This window comes from Oryza glaberrima, chromosome 11, assembly GCF_000147395.1.
Source record: "Oryza glaberrima chromosome 11, OglaRS2, whole genome shotgun sequence".
Classification (NCBI taxonomy): Eukaryota; Viridiplantae; Streptophyta; class Magnoliopsida; order Poales; family Poaceae; genus Oryza; species Oryza glaberrima.
The window spans coordinates 7982504-7997069 of record NC_068336.1 but is presented as its reverse complement, the minus strand read 5'-3'; the positions used below and the strand labels follow the sequence as shown (position 1 = coordinate 7997069).

At 41.9% G+C, this 14566-nt stretch overlaps 2 long non-coding RNA genes and 1 pseudogene across 3 annotated transcripts; 1 reads left to right on the top strand and 2 right to left on the bottom strand.

Moving 5' to 3' along the window:
- Positions 1–6739: 6739 nt before the first annotated feature.
- Positions 6740–9212, bottom strand: LOC127755945 (uncharacterized). The gene is made up of 3 exons (XR_008013074.1): positions 7629–9212; positions 7367–7419; positions 6740–7271 (listed from the first exon to the last, which is right to left on the bottom strand). It is a non-coding gene; the product is annotated as an uncharacterized LOC127755945 (long non-coding RNA).
- LOC127755943 (disease resistance protein RGA5-like) lies at positions 8662–12430 on the top strand (annotated as a pseudogene).
- LOC127755944 (uncharacterized) lies at positions 9245–13684 on the bottom strand. Of its 2 annotated transcripts, XR_008013073.1 has the most exons (4): positions 13324–13683; positions 11463–12063; positions 10986–11359; positions 9245–9361 (listed from the first exon to the last, which is right to left on the bottom strand). It is a non-coding gene; the product is annotated as an uncharacterized LOC127755944 (long non-coding RNA). The 2 variants fall into 2 exon arrangements; XR_008013072.1 differs by having other exon boundaries at positions 10986–12063; positions 13324–13684.
- Between the last annotated feature and the right edge of the window lie 882 nt (positions 13685–14566).

Here is a 14566-nt window from a genome sequence, read left to right as displayed (position 1 = left end):
ACTCAACGAGTTAACTCATCGTGTCACGGGGCCATCCCAACGGTCAACCGAACCGGCGGACGGAACCGGCGGCTTAGAACGACAACAAAAAGCTAGACACAGTTTACGGCAGAGACTCGGTACGGCAAACGATAGGCCGGTAGGAATTTAGGGCTGCACCTATGGCTTTGCAACTTGGCTACCGACATACGACACGGCGTCAAACCATGGTGATGACACGGGGAAGCGGCGGTGGCGACGGCTAAAGCGGCGTGGCAGCGGCGGCTCAGCTCAGCTTGGCTTGGGCTCGGCCGGCGGTAGGGGCACACGGCAGTGGCGCTAGGCATACGGCAACGGTTGCTAGGGCACACGGCCAGTGGCGGCAAGGCGGCGGCAGCGGGGCTAGTAGGGTTACACCGACGACACTAAAAACAAAAACACCTAAAACAGGGAGTTGCGGATAGAGTCCTCACCAAACTAGAATGATCGGCAAGGAGGAAACAGCAACGATGGTTCGGCGGCAACATGCGGTGGTGACGGCGACGTTAGCTCAAAACCTAGGATGGAGACACATTACAAATAGATAGGTAATGGCGAAAGCCATAAGACGGAGAGGGGAAACGGATTACCGGTGACGCAGGGGTGACGACGGCGACAACGGGGAGGCGGTGCACCGACGGGCGGCGGCGGCAACAGGGGCGTCGGCCGGTTGCGCTAGGGCGGCGGCTCGACTAGGGCTAGGGCGGCTCCAACAAAAATAGGAAAATAGAAAAAACAGGGGTATGGTGGCTTATATAGGGGTGAAGGTAAAAGAGGTGGGGCCAGAGGGGAGAGAGTCGGCAGGGGAGGGAGGGGAGGCGCGTGTGTGGGGGAGAGGGGGAGGAAAAATAGGAATAGGAGGTTAGGATAAGACTTTCCTAAAAAGGAAAACAAAACGAAACCGGACTGAGAGGGAAAGAACGGAAGCGGTCCCGCGAACGAAAACGGACCCGGTTCGCCATGCAAAACGAAACTGTCGACTAAGAGGGGAGTGAATCGGGCACGATTCACGACCAAAGGCGGGAGAGAAAAGAATTAATTACTTCAAATCTTGACAAATTAAATTAACAACATTAACTCCAATGCTCTGAATATTCCACTTTAAGTCCTAGTAATGGTTTAATGGTTTTAGAGCAAAGAGAATTCCAAAAAAATTATCCCTGACAATTCTGATTATTAAATACATTGTTAATTAAAGTTTTCTCTTGGTTAACCAAAATAATTTCTTTAGACGATTTATTAATGAATTAGCACTACGGGAAAGGGGAAAACTCCGGGTGTGACATTTCGCATGGGTGACAGGCCGTGTTGTGTAATTCTTTTTTCCCATTATCCGCATTGGTGACCGGTCAGCACAATTATAATACTTCGGAGCTAAAGGTCATTGGTGAAAGAAGAGGACCCAACACAAATGAGATATTCACATCAATGACCACTTGTTTGTGACCCGGCATCTAGTTGTCATTGATGAGGTGTACAACCCATTACGGATGGCTGGTTTCGTAGTAATGTATGCTTAATTGCGAGCTTCTAAATGGTGTACTTTTGCGAAAAATTTCTAGATGTGAATATTTTTGGGAACGGTTGTAATCTTATTTTTGAATTGTATAGTATTTAATTTGTTGATTTGTACCCTCAAATAATTAAGTTAAATTATTCAGACGTTTAGTCATCCAACCATTCTGAGGATAGGAACACGAATTGCTACTTTATATCACGAGAATTTCAAATAGATATTCAATCTTCCAAAAGATGAGGAGTGCCCTGCATTTAATAAGTGATCACGTGAGGGATCTATCGACCTGGATTTTTCACATTTTGGTCCTTTTGAAAAACTTATTTCGCAAATAGACTTATCCCAGAAATGGTCCTTTTTGGGGCGTCAGAGTGGCTAGCGCTGATGACGGCGCCAGCCTCTCTGGCGCCGTCCTCCTGCCACCGTGGCGCACGCGAACCGACGTGGCAGGAGGAGGGCGCCAGCCATGCTGGCGCTGCCCCAGGGAGGAGGGCGCCAGCATGGCTGGCGCCGCCGCCTCCATTCCTGTTTCTCTGTATAGAGTTGCAACGGTGTCATTTTTATTTTATTTTTTCAGATGTTTTTTCACACTCAGGATCACGATACAACCAACCACAAAAAAAAATTTAAACTTGAACTACCACTTAGCTAAGTCTGAAAATATCTAGCATACCACTTAGTCTACTTTGCACCTTCACTAAAATTAGACCATAACTCCTTTAGTAAAACTCTTTGATCAGCATGTTAAGCATAATGCACTCTACCACTATATGAAATTACTTAATCTAATTCAAAATATAACCACATGAAATAACATATATAAGTTAAACAGTACATAGAGATGTAATTTTTTTTATTTTTATTTCATTTTTTTGATTTTTTTTTTCACACTTAGGAGAACATAGGAACCAACCGTATAAAAAATAAACTCAAACGGACAAAATATGTGACATGTAGAATTTTTCAAAACTCTACCGAAACGGACAAAATATGTCATTTATTAAAATAGGCGTAACTTTCTCATACGGACTTGGAATCAGGCAAATAATATATGCACGGACATCTACAGAAAAGGTTACATCCGCTTGCAAGATTGTGTTTTCGAGGAGAGAAGTTTTTCGGTGGAGCTTTGGAAAATTCCACATGCCACATGTTTCGTCCGTTTGAGTTTATTTTTTACATGGTTGGTTCCTGTGATTTCCTAAGTGTGAAAAAAATATCAAAAAAATAAAATAAAAATAAAAAAGTTGCACATCTCTCTCCTCTGCACTAGTTCGGAGAGAGGAGAGGAGAGGAAAAATTCTACATGTCACATATTACGTCCATTTGAGTTCAATTTTTCTATGGTTGGTTCTTGTGTGTCCCTAAGCGTGAAAAAAATATCAAACAAATAAAACAAAAATAAAAAATTTCGGGGGGGGGGGGGGGGCCCCAGCCACTCTGGCGCACACCCCCCCAAGCCACCTCAGCATCGCCCCGCCACGTCGGCAGGGGAACGGCGCCAAAGAGGCTGGCGTCGTCCTGTTGAACGACAGCGCCAGCCACTCTGGCGCCCCAAAAAGGACCATTTTTGGGATAAGTTTTTCTATGAGTCTATTTGCGAAATAAGTTTTTTAAAAGGACCAAAATGTGAAAAATCCAGATCTATCGACCTTCTCAACATAACCGTTGACTCACTGAGCAATCTACTTTTATACTGGAGCTACCGTACGTACAGTAGTTAACAACACGATTGTTCATTTACTTCTAAGCGCATGATATGTCACGTGCTTTTTTAATAGAGATAATTTTTATTCCTTTAGTATCTGTTGTTCCTGATGTATGATATAGCAAAAGCTAGTTTAAATTTGCATCCCTTGTTGACTCAGCAAAATATCTGCACACAGCTAAGGTGACTAGCTAAAGCATCGGTATATATATATATATATATATATATATATATATATATATATACAACGTGAACATATGAAACTAATTAAGTCAAGATATGGGTAATGTATATCAATCACTAATGATATATACAATATTGTTAGCACGATATGCATCACATGATGTGAGATCATATGCACGTGAAACGAGCGTGGCTAATACTCCTAATTAACTTGTTATCATTTCCCATGCATGCATGCTCCTATACTATCATATGTTCGCTGTCAGAATACGTTAGATTGTTACTCCCTCCGTATTATTAAATTAATTTTAATGTATGACGCCATTGACTTTTCGAACAACGTTTGACTATTCGTCTTATTCAAAATTTTTTGTGCAAATACAAAATATTTATGCCATACTTAAAAAATATTTGATGATAAATCAAGTGACAATAAAATAAATGATAATTACATAACTTTTTTGAATAAGACGAATGGTCAAATGTTGATCAAAAAGTCAACAGCGTCATACATTAAAATACGGAGAGAGTATATTCTACAATAGACGACGGAACACTAATGATTTTAGGCAGCGCAAATGATGAAATGAGAACCAGCAACACCGCTAAGTTCCCAGCATGCAGCAATTAAAAGGAATAAGTTCACCGAAGGTCCCTCAATTTAACAGCGAGATTTTTTAAGGTCCCTTAACCACAAAACCAGAAATGTACACCCCTAAACTTACTCAAACCATTCACTCAAGGTCCCTAGGCAGTATATATGGGTAGTTTCGCTGATGTGGCATCCTAGTTAGCAAAGAGGGAATACAAAATTTATGGGGCCCATATGTTATCCTCATTCCTCCCTCTTCTCTGTATCCTCTCTCTTTAGCAGGGCAGGTGGAGCGGCGTCAGGTGCTCCGATGGCGCACGAAGCAGACAGAGAGGGGTGGCGGCGGTGGGGGTGCAGAGGAGACCCAGGCAGGACGACGAGGATGACGACGACGCGGCGGGCGGAGCTCGCCGACCACTGCTACGCTCCTCCCCCGGCCACCTCCATCGGTGCTGCCTCCTCCACCCACCTCCATCTGCTGGCTACACTCCTCCTCCGGTGGCCGGCAGAGTGGAGCAGGGGCGGCGGCTAGCGAAGGGTAAGGAGCCACGGGTTGAGGCGAGGTGGGAGGCCGCCACGTCAGCTCCAGCAACAGCGACGGCATCGGCATCGTGGTGAGGGGTAGGCGGCTTGGGGTCAAGGGTCTCAACGACGGGCGGCTCGGGATTGGGATCGGTAGAGAGGGATGGCATGAAGAGGACCCTCGAAGAGTGAGTCCGCATCGCTGCCGACCCATGTGTCGCCATCTGCTCTGCCCCTCTCTCGGACCTCCTCTCACCTCGCCGGCCAATGGCGCGTGTGGCGCATGGGCATCGGTGAGCCGGCGGCAAAGCTCGGCTGGGATCGCTCACTGACTGCCTCGGCCCCATCTGCCGCTCTCCGCTGTCCGCTCCGCACCGCCGCTGCCGGCGCCGCTCTGCGCAGCAGCGCTTGCTCGCCACGCGGTCACTCGCTACCGCCGCTTCGCTCTGCCAGCCGCGCGCTCGCAGCCGCACTGCTCCGGACGCGCGTTTGCCCACCGCCGCCGCTACCCAACTCTACTCCACCAGTCGCCGCCCGCTCGCCCGCCTAGTCCAGCCGCTCGTCGCCGCCAGCTGCCGCTCCCCTCTGTGGCAACGAGAAGAACGAAAAGAGGAGAGAGGAAAGAAAAGCGAAGAGAGGAGAAGAAAGAGTAAAAGAAGATATGTGGGTCCCACATTTTTTTCCCTTCTCACTTATATGTGGGCCCCATAACTTTTTTATTTTTTATTTTGCTGACTAGGATGCCACGTCAGCGAAACCACCCATATATACTGCCTAGGGACCTTGAGTGAACGGTTTAAGTAAGTTTAGGGGTATACATTTCAGTTTTGTGGTTAAGGGACCTAAAAAATCTCGTTGTTAAATTGAGGGACCTCCGGTGAACTTATTTCCAATTAAAAAGGTAGTCACCCGATGAATTGGGCTCGTCGAGCCAATCCCTTCGAGAGCGCACCCTTAATATGCCCCCTTCCTAGACAGTGGGCCCAAGCTGCTCACATATGTCACAGAATCAATATCCACGTATCAAGAAATCCATAGAATCATAAAGGTCAAGGAATCAGAATCACTTCAATTTTTGAGCAAATCACAATGTATACCACAGCTGGAACATATCACAGAACTCTATAGAACAAGAAACATAATAAAAAAGGAAGGCCCCGGCACCACAGTCACTGCACCACCTAGCCACCATTGACAAATCGGTAGAGGAAGGCTGATGTCCCGTTCTTTTCTTCAACAAGAGTTAGATGAAGATTAAGATTTTCGTGACACGCTTTTCAAATTGCTAAATGGTGCGTTTTGTGCGAAAACTTTCTATATGAAAGTTGCACTAAAATATCATATTAATCTATTTTCCAAGTATGTAATAATTAAAACTCAATCAATCATACGTTAATACCATCTCATTTTGCGTAAAAAACTTAATATTCATATTTATCTTCATGTTCAGGAGAAAAGAACACCACCTCAGATCTCATCCTCATGAGGCGTTCCCGCCACCTCCCACTCGCTTTTCCCTCCAACCATCAGGGACGAGGAGGGAACCGCCACAGTTGCTTGGTCCGCATCAATTAGATCTAGCCGCCACCAAGCTCGTGGTAGCCAAATCCGGTGGCCCCAAAGATCAAGGCAAAGATGAGGTCCAATGGTGGCAGGGGTGGGGTGACGAAGAAGGCAGCGGGGTTACCCCCCGCTCGTGAAAAGGAGCGGCATCCGTTCCCGTGGGCAAGGAAGTGCGTGGATTTTGATTCCTGTCAGATATATGCAAAGCATCTATTCATAGATGTTTAGTCGAGCAGATTTTGTTTTACCTAATGTTCTGACCATTTCACCGCAGTTTATCTCTTAACTCTCATGTAACTTTTGAACTATGCAAACTGCCCCATTGTTTAGCATATTGGAGGAAAAAATGAAACGGTATATTTGTAAATGAAACAATAATTTGTAAATTAAATTTATATATATATATATATATATGTTGTTAACGATCTAAAAGCAAGGCTGAAAAAATAAACTACGATGAAAAAAACTCCAAAATCAACTCTAAATTTAAGGTCGAAAATTCATATCTTGGTTGATAAGCGAAATGATGAGGCTGTCTCTGCCTCGGAAGTAAAAAGGGTACCATAAAAATTCCATACATTTCAATTCTGCCTGCAATCTTTATAGCTCAATTAAATTGGTAGATAAAGGAGTTCTCAACCATCGTCCTTGAATTGTCTTCATGTCAACCATTCAAATTGGTCTAACTGTTATAGTCGGAAGGCCTCAATATACGGACAAGTAATTTCCAGTAGTTCAAAATTCATCATGTCACATGCTCAGTATAACGAGGATCTACTTTTACACTATGCAAGAATGTGTGCTACAAATTAAATCATCCTTGTATGTGTAAGATCAAGTTTATTGATAATAAACTTAGTATTGTGTGGATAAATCTACTTCTACTACACAAAATAAATTATAGTTTTTTATCCTAAGACATGTTTCTTATTTTGACAGGTATCTTACAGGGTAAACCACATATGAAAAAATGTGATACCCTGTTCTAAGTTAAAACGACAGACTTTGGGAGAATATCAAAAGCAGGTGAACGAACATCCTGAACATCCTGAATCTATATATGAAGGTTGTTTGATCAGAACAAGACTGACCAGGCATTTATACAAGAACCACCTTTGTTATGCAAACAGATGCTCCTATATCTTTGATCCTTGAATTGTCTTTTGATGCTACGATTCAAAAGTATGAGAAGCATATGTGAATCATTTGAAAAAAGTCACAAATAAACAATAGAAGGCAAGAGGAAATATGCATAGTACAATACCAGGTTACTTCTTGGAAACTCTCAAATATGAGTCGGTGGGACTATGCCATCGTCTGCTTAATGTTTAAGAATAAGTTATCAAGATGCATGCTGATTTGTCTTGAGAAAAGTATGCAAGTTCATGGCGTATATGAAGATTACGATTATATTACAAAGTACACACTATTCTAATCAGAACTGGATGTAGTCATTGTCATCGAGTGGACATTGATGACTAGATTGTATATAAGAAAAATGGCATGAAGACTGATTACTGACCAACCTTCTTCAGTCCTGCAGTTGCATAGATGCTTCCTGTGATACCTGAAATCTGAGCCCTCTCAACAGATGCTGATTGCACTCTTGTACTACCAATAATATTTTTGACAGAATACTACCAATAATATTGGATTCAGATTAGCAGAATTAGATGAAAACTGTATAGCAGAATGTACATTCATGCAACACTGAAAACATATTAAGGGCTGCATAAATTTGAGTCAAACATAATTTTTAAACATACCTCCTTTGGAAACTTGTATTCAAGTTTGAAGCAAGATATCCATGGTGCAAAATTACTAACTAGTATAGGTGTCAAAACCTGAGTTATGTTATTGAAATGGGTTTATTAACATCAGTGGCAACAAACAAGTGCAGCAAGGTAATGCCATCGCTGAAGAATTAATGCAAACTGTTCACTTACATATTGAATACATCTGAGTTCTGAGATAATATCCAAAAGAAAAAAGAAATCGAGTTTAGAGTTTCGATACCTGCTTACCATGTTAAAAAATACAAAAGAAGCACAAGGCTTTATTTGGACTAAAATGAAGATCTACCAACCATTTAGAAAGCCTTATAGTTTAGATTTTTAATTATTGTAAATGCCTAATTGACTGACCACCAGAAGCAAAGAGCCAAAGATTGACATGGCAGATTAAAAAATCACTACACCTAACTTGCATTAGGAAATGGCTGAAGCTTTCCAACATTTTTCCACTATATATTGATAACCTAAGCAAATCCCCATCTTATAACTTTGTCTTATTGCCGAAGAGTGTTGTTCTTCCCATGCGACTGTCTTCTTTCATAATCTTTTTTTTATTTTGCTAACATCACAACCACACTTATGATTGAATTTGAAATTCTGAGAACCATGATATTGGTTGTCACCAATCTCCACTAGTTTAGTAACACCAACAGCTTCCTACCACTTCACCTTTTATCATAATGAAGCTCTTCCTCCTCCTTGAGCCCGGCATCTGTGAAGCACGCTAGATTTAGAGTTGCCACCAAACATACACCTCAAATCACAAATGGAGCACACCATGGTGAGTGTTGCTACCGGGGTACTCAGCTCGGTTCTCGGAAAGCTCCCTGCCCTGGTAGAGAGGCAGTGCAACAACAGTTTCAAGGGTGTGAATGAGGAGATCCTCACCATGAAGCCCGAGCTGCAAAGCATGAATGCTCTTCTCCTCAAGCTGGCTGACATGGATGATCTAGATATCCAGGTCAAGGAATGGAGGAACCAAATCAGAGAGCTGTCCTACGATATCGAGGTCTGCATCGACGACTTTATTCATCGGATGGATGGTGGCTCAAGCAGAGTTCACAAGGGTTTCTTCCAGAAGAGCATTCACAAGCTGAGGACACTTGGAGCTCGTAATGAGATTGCTGATCAAATCCTAAAGTTGAAGGCGCGTGTTGACGATGCAAGTGAGCGGCAAAAGAGGTATAACTTCAATGGTACCATCTCAAGTTCTATTGATGTGGTACCCCTTGACCCTCGGTTGCCAGCACTTTTTGCGGAGGCAGATGCCCTAGTAGGTATTGATGAACCAGCAGAAGAGCTCATCAACTGGCTAACTAAAGGAGGGGAAAAGTTGGAGTCAAGATTAAGTGTGGTGTCTGTTGTGGGTCTTGGAGGGTTGGGCAAGACTACTCTTGCTCGTCAAGTATATAACAAAATTGGAGGGCAGTTTGATTGCCAAGCATTTGTGTCCATCTCCCAAAAACCTGACATGAGGAAAATATTTCAGAAAATGCTCAATGATATCACAAGGATTGAACATGCTAGTCTAGCATGGGATGAAGAGCAACTCATGGGCAGATTGAGAGCTTTGGATGAGGAGCAACTCATCAACAAATTGAGAGAAACCCTCACGGGTAGAAGGTAATCAGACACTACTAATCCATGTCCATATTGTTCGAAATGAATTTTGCTCTGCTACCTTTACTCCAATCAACATATTGTGTGGTACATGTCAACCATGTCATGAGTTTTGTGGGCTTGTGGCATTATATGCAAACTAGCAATGCAGCACTGTACATTACATTCAATTCATCCTAAATTATCTAGCTTAACATTTTAATCTGTTCCATGCTTCTTCAGTCCTATTTTATTCAATGCAATCTAGAGTTGTAGACAATGGACATCCCTTGCATAAGAATATTGCAAGACAATGATGTAAAACACTGTTACAGATTAATTAGGAATGGTAAAGATGAGAATCCCTGAAGAAAGATAGAAACGTTGCAAGCCAAACTGGATGATTGGGGAAGGATAAACAATCGGGTCAATTTTAGTCAAGGCGAACAAATTTGGTCCAATATTTAATTTTTATAATTATTTATTAGTTAGTTCCCCTGAGCTTAGATCGAATTTTACTATGATAAATCAACTCTGGCCCGAAATAGGCTTACATGTGGATGTGGTAACTTTCATCTGGGCCTCTGGAACCAAGTATAACATATATATATTTTTTCTTATAGTAATAAATTTTAATAAGAGTTCTCTACTGTTTCCAGAAAAAGACACCAGTTGGACATATTAGGAAATGGACATAGATGTGGGGAGAATCAAACATTTTGAAAAATAACCAGCCGTTAATTCAAAGCATTACGCAAAATAACTGTCAGTAATACCAGTATTCATACATAACCCTTAACTATGTACACCGTATTATTCTAGAGGAATTAATCAATACTTTTTTCCTTGAAATGATCATGTCATAGGTACTTTATTGTAATTGATGATCTATGGAGTACATTAGCATGGAGAACAATCAGAGTGCATTTCCAGAAAGTAACTGTTGTAGTAGAATATTGATAACGACACGTATCATTTCAGTTGCCAAGTCATGTTGCTATCCAGACCTCAACAATGTGTATGAACTGAAACCTCTTAGCAACAGTGATGCTAATAAATTGTTTATGAAAAGGATATTTGGTTCTGAAGATCAATGTCCATCTCAATTGAAACTAGTATCCAATGGCATCTTGAGAAAATGTGGCGGTTTACCATTGGCAATCATTAGTATAGCTAGTTTATTGGCTAATAATCCATGCACAAAAGAATTATGGGAGAGGTACCGAAATTCCATTGGCTCTCAATTTGAAAAGGATCCCAGTGTAAATGACATGCAGAGGATTCTATCTCTCAGTTATAATGACCTTCCGCACTATTTGAAGACATGCTTATTATACCTCAGTATATATCCGGAGGATTTCGTAATAAGGAGGACTCAATTGGTACTGAGATGGATAGCAGAAGGATTCATAACAGCAAATGGCAGACAAAATTTAGAGGAAATAGCTGAGTACTATTTTAATGAACTAATCAATAGGAGCATGATCATACCAGTGAGCATCCAATATGATGGCAGAGTTGATGCTTGTCGAGTACATGATGTGATTTTTGATCTTATTATTTCCAAGCCAGCTGAAGAAAATTTCATCACAGTATTTGGTTACCAGAATCATGCCTTTGGACCACAAGACAAGATTCATCGACTGGTTCATTACCATGGTCAAGAAGAAATTATGGTGATGTCAGATATGAATGTTTTGAATGTTCGATCACTCACTACTTATGGATCCACTGAAAATGTGCTGCCTATTTCAGACTTTCAAGCTCTTCGTACAATTAGCATTCGTACAATTAGCATTGAATGCAACGATCAATTAGAAAACCATCACCTAAATGGCATACAGAAATTGTTTCGTCTTAAATACCTAAGGTTGAACAGAGTAAGCATCAGCAAACTCCCAGAGCAAATAGGGGAACTACAGCAACTTGAGACAATAGATCTGACACAGACAATGATAAAGGAATTACCCAAGAGTATTGTGAAGTTGAAAAGGTTGCTGTTTTTACTTGCCGATGAAGTAAGTCTGCCAGCAGGAGTAGGGAATATGAAGGCTTTACAGAAACTTTATCATATGAAAGTTGACAACAGCATCTCATCAAATACCTTGCATGAACTACAAAGATTGACTGAACTAAGGTATCTTGGGATAATTTGGTGCGTTAATGATATGTATGCTGGTGGTAAAACTCACATAGATAACTTTGTTTCATCCATCAGTACACTGTGCAAACTCAAGCTTCAGTACCTGCATGTTCAATGCTGTACTGAAAATGGTTCGTCTCTCGATTTCTTGTTGAATTCTTGGTTCACTGCTCCTAATCCCCTCCGATATTTTGGGATGAGCTCAAATTATTATTTTCCTAGATTTCCAGAGTGGATGGCTATGCTCTCTAGCGTCACCTTCCTGAATATCAATATTAGTCATGTTGGGGAGGAAGCTTTTCAGATCCTTGGCAAATTACCTTCTCTTCTAGCTCTCAGGATATGGACAAAAGGAGTAGCCCCCAATGAAAAGCTCATCATCCGCAACAGAGGGTTTCTCTATCTTAAACAGTTCGTGTTTTACTCCTGCAATATTGAAATGAATCCATTAGTATTTGAGGCTGGGGCAATGCAAAATCTTGAAAGGTTTCGCTTTAACTTAAAAGCACGAGAAACAAGAAATCCATGCAGACAATTTTTTCTCAGCATCCAGCAGATGTCCTCTCTCAAGCATCTCCTTGTGTTGATAGATTGTAGAGATGCAAAGGCTCATGAGGTGGAGGCTAAAGAGGCTGCCATCAGGGAGGCAACCAATCACCTTCGCAGCCATATCAATATTGCAATCAACACAAACTGGACATGGAAGATGGTAAAAGATGATGATGATGTTGGGATCAAATGCAAGGAAGAGGATAGTATGAAGCATCCGCGGGAGTGGGAGAAGGATGTTTAAACCCATTGAAATAGATGAAATGTAGTAGAGCTAAGTATACATAACTTCTTCTGGAATAGCTACAATTCTCTACACATATAGTGTACTCTAACTTTTTGTTTTATATGATTGGACCTTTATTCTGTCAAGCCATATGAACCTGAGGAAAAAAAATTGGTGGTGGTGGTGGAGGAGGGGGGGAGTAAGGGGTTGTGTTTTTACTGTTCTTGGGAGGTAACGAGATTTCAAAAGGTAGCAACCATTTGGTAGAATACATCTAACAAAAATGTGATACCAAATATATAATTCATTCATTTCTACAGGAATCATATAGACAGAAATCAGTTCATGGATTTGGCTGGCAAGGTGCTGCTGCTGAAAATCACTCTGAAAACATCCAAGAGCTGGCAGGTGCTGCCCCACTTCCTGGGCTCCATGACATCTCTGGTTCGGTCAGAAACAGGAAACAATCTTGTCGCGTCGTTTTTCTTCTCTTTTTTAGATGCTTTTACCCTTTCTTGGGTTGGTGTTGCATATCAATGAGATGTGGCAAAACATCTGCCATTGATTCAAAACCACCATATTCTTCAACAGCATCTATAGATATTATACATTTGAGGTTTGCTTGAACAGCAACCTATATGCCATCACAATCACTAGAACATTTGGCAAAAACAGGTGTTCATAAGGACAAGTATGACGAGGAAAGTAATAAAATTTACAGTCAAGCATACACCGTAATTTCAACAAAAATAAGATACAAATATGCCAAAATAATTAACTATGTAAGAACCGAATATATAATTTGCCTATCTCTCCCCCTTTCTCTCCACAACCAAGATAACCATTTTCCCAGAGAAAGAGAAAAAAGCATGGAGGTCTAGAGCATGTCGTACCAATTTTTTTCCACATACCTGGTCAGTCCATCGAATCCATTGTGGAATTGCGTGGAACAGAAGCTCGTCGCAGTCGGCCCTGCTGCCCCTCGCCGTCGCACATAGCGGCGGTAGCCATCGGCCGACGGCGACGCCGGCAGAGGGAACTACCGGGCTTCGCGCCACCCCGGAGGGTATCCTCCGTCCGTCTCCGTTCTCCTGCCGCCACCCGCGGCGCTCCCCGAGCTCCTACCTCACGATCCGCGCGGGTGGATTTTTAGGGGGTTTAGGGTTTGACGAGGAATCTCCCAGCAAAGAATGGGGAAAGGACGTTCGCAGGAAGTAGCAGAAATCATTTTGCCATTTTATTTCTCGTTTATGTTTGCAAGGACGGATTTGGAATTTTGGATTGGCCTCAAATCATTCGCTTTCCACGTAATTCCGCACCAGTTCTCAACGTGTGTCTGTGTGGTATTTACGATCAATTCATATTTACGATCTACCTATATATCTTATCATCACCAAGGCACCACGTATTTTAATCAAATGATGACTAGCTTTATGCTGTCGTGGAAGGTCGCCTCTACTCGAGGTGGAGGCAGGGCAATTTGTATGGCTTATTCGATTCGTGGTAGTTATGGTTGCTAACTTGAAATGGGATCACGGCAAGCTTTTTCGATTGTAGGTGGTGAATCGAAGCATAGATTCTTTTTTTTTTTTTTTTGTTCTCAAGCATTTGGATAGGCGATTTCTCATGCTAGTTTTGCTCAATGATTTGAGTTAGCTATCTATATTGAAGGATCTTGGGTACTATTTTTTTATGATCTATTGTTTGTTTTCAAAGGGCAATGAGACTATAAAGCAGTGTTTCTGATTATGGGGTATTCTTTTGATTATATTTTTTCTACCATTGAAACTTTTTGTGTTGATTTTTCTGTTGACACACCTCGTAGATATCCTAGTGCAGGATCATCATAGTACTCTAATGTATCACATCAATGATATTATGATACTTACGCATGTTTAGCAAGAGAAGAGAAGGGATTGAGAGTTTGAAGGAGGGAGTAGGTGGAGGGATTGATCATGGGACTTTCTTTTTTACTCTCAGTCCTTTGTTTGGTACTCCCTCCGTTTCTTAATACAACGCGTAAATTGTTTAGGCTAAGAGACCAAGAAAACCTATAACTACCCATCGTACCGATTTATTCCAGCGCGTTCCAATGCATGACGCTTTGATCAGTTCATCGCATCTAGTGCCAAAGCGGCATGCACCCGTGTCCTG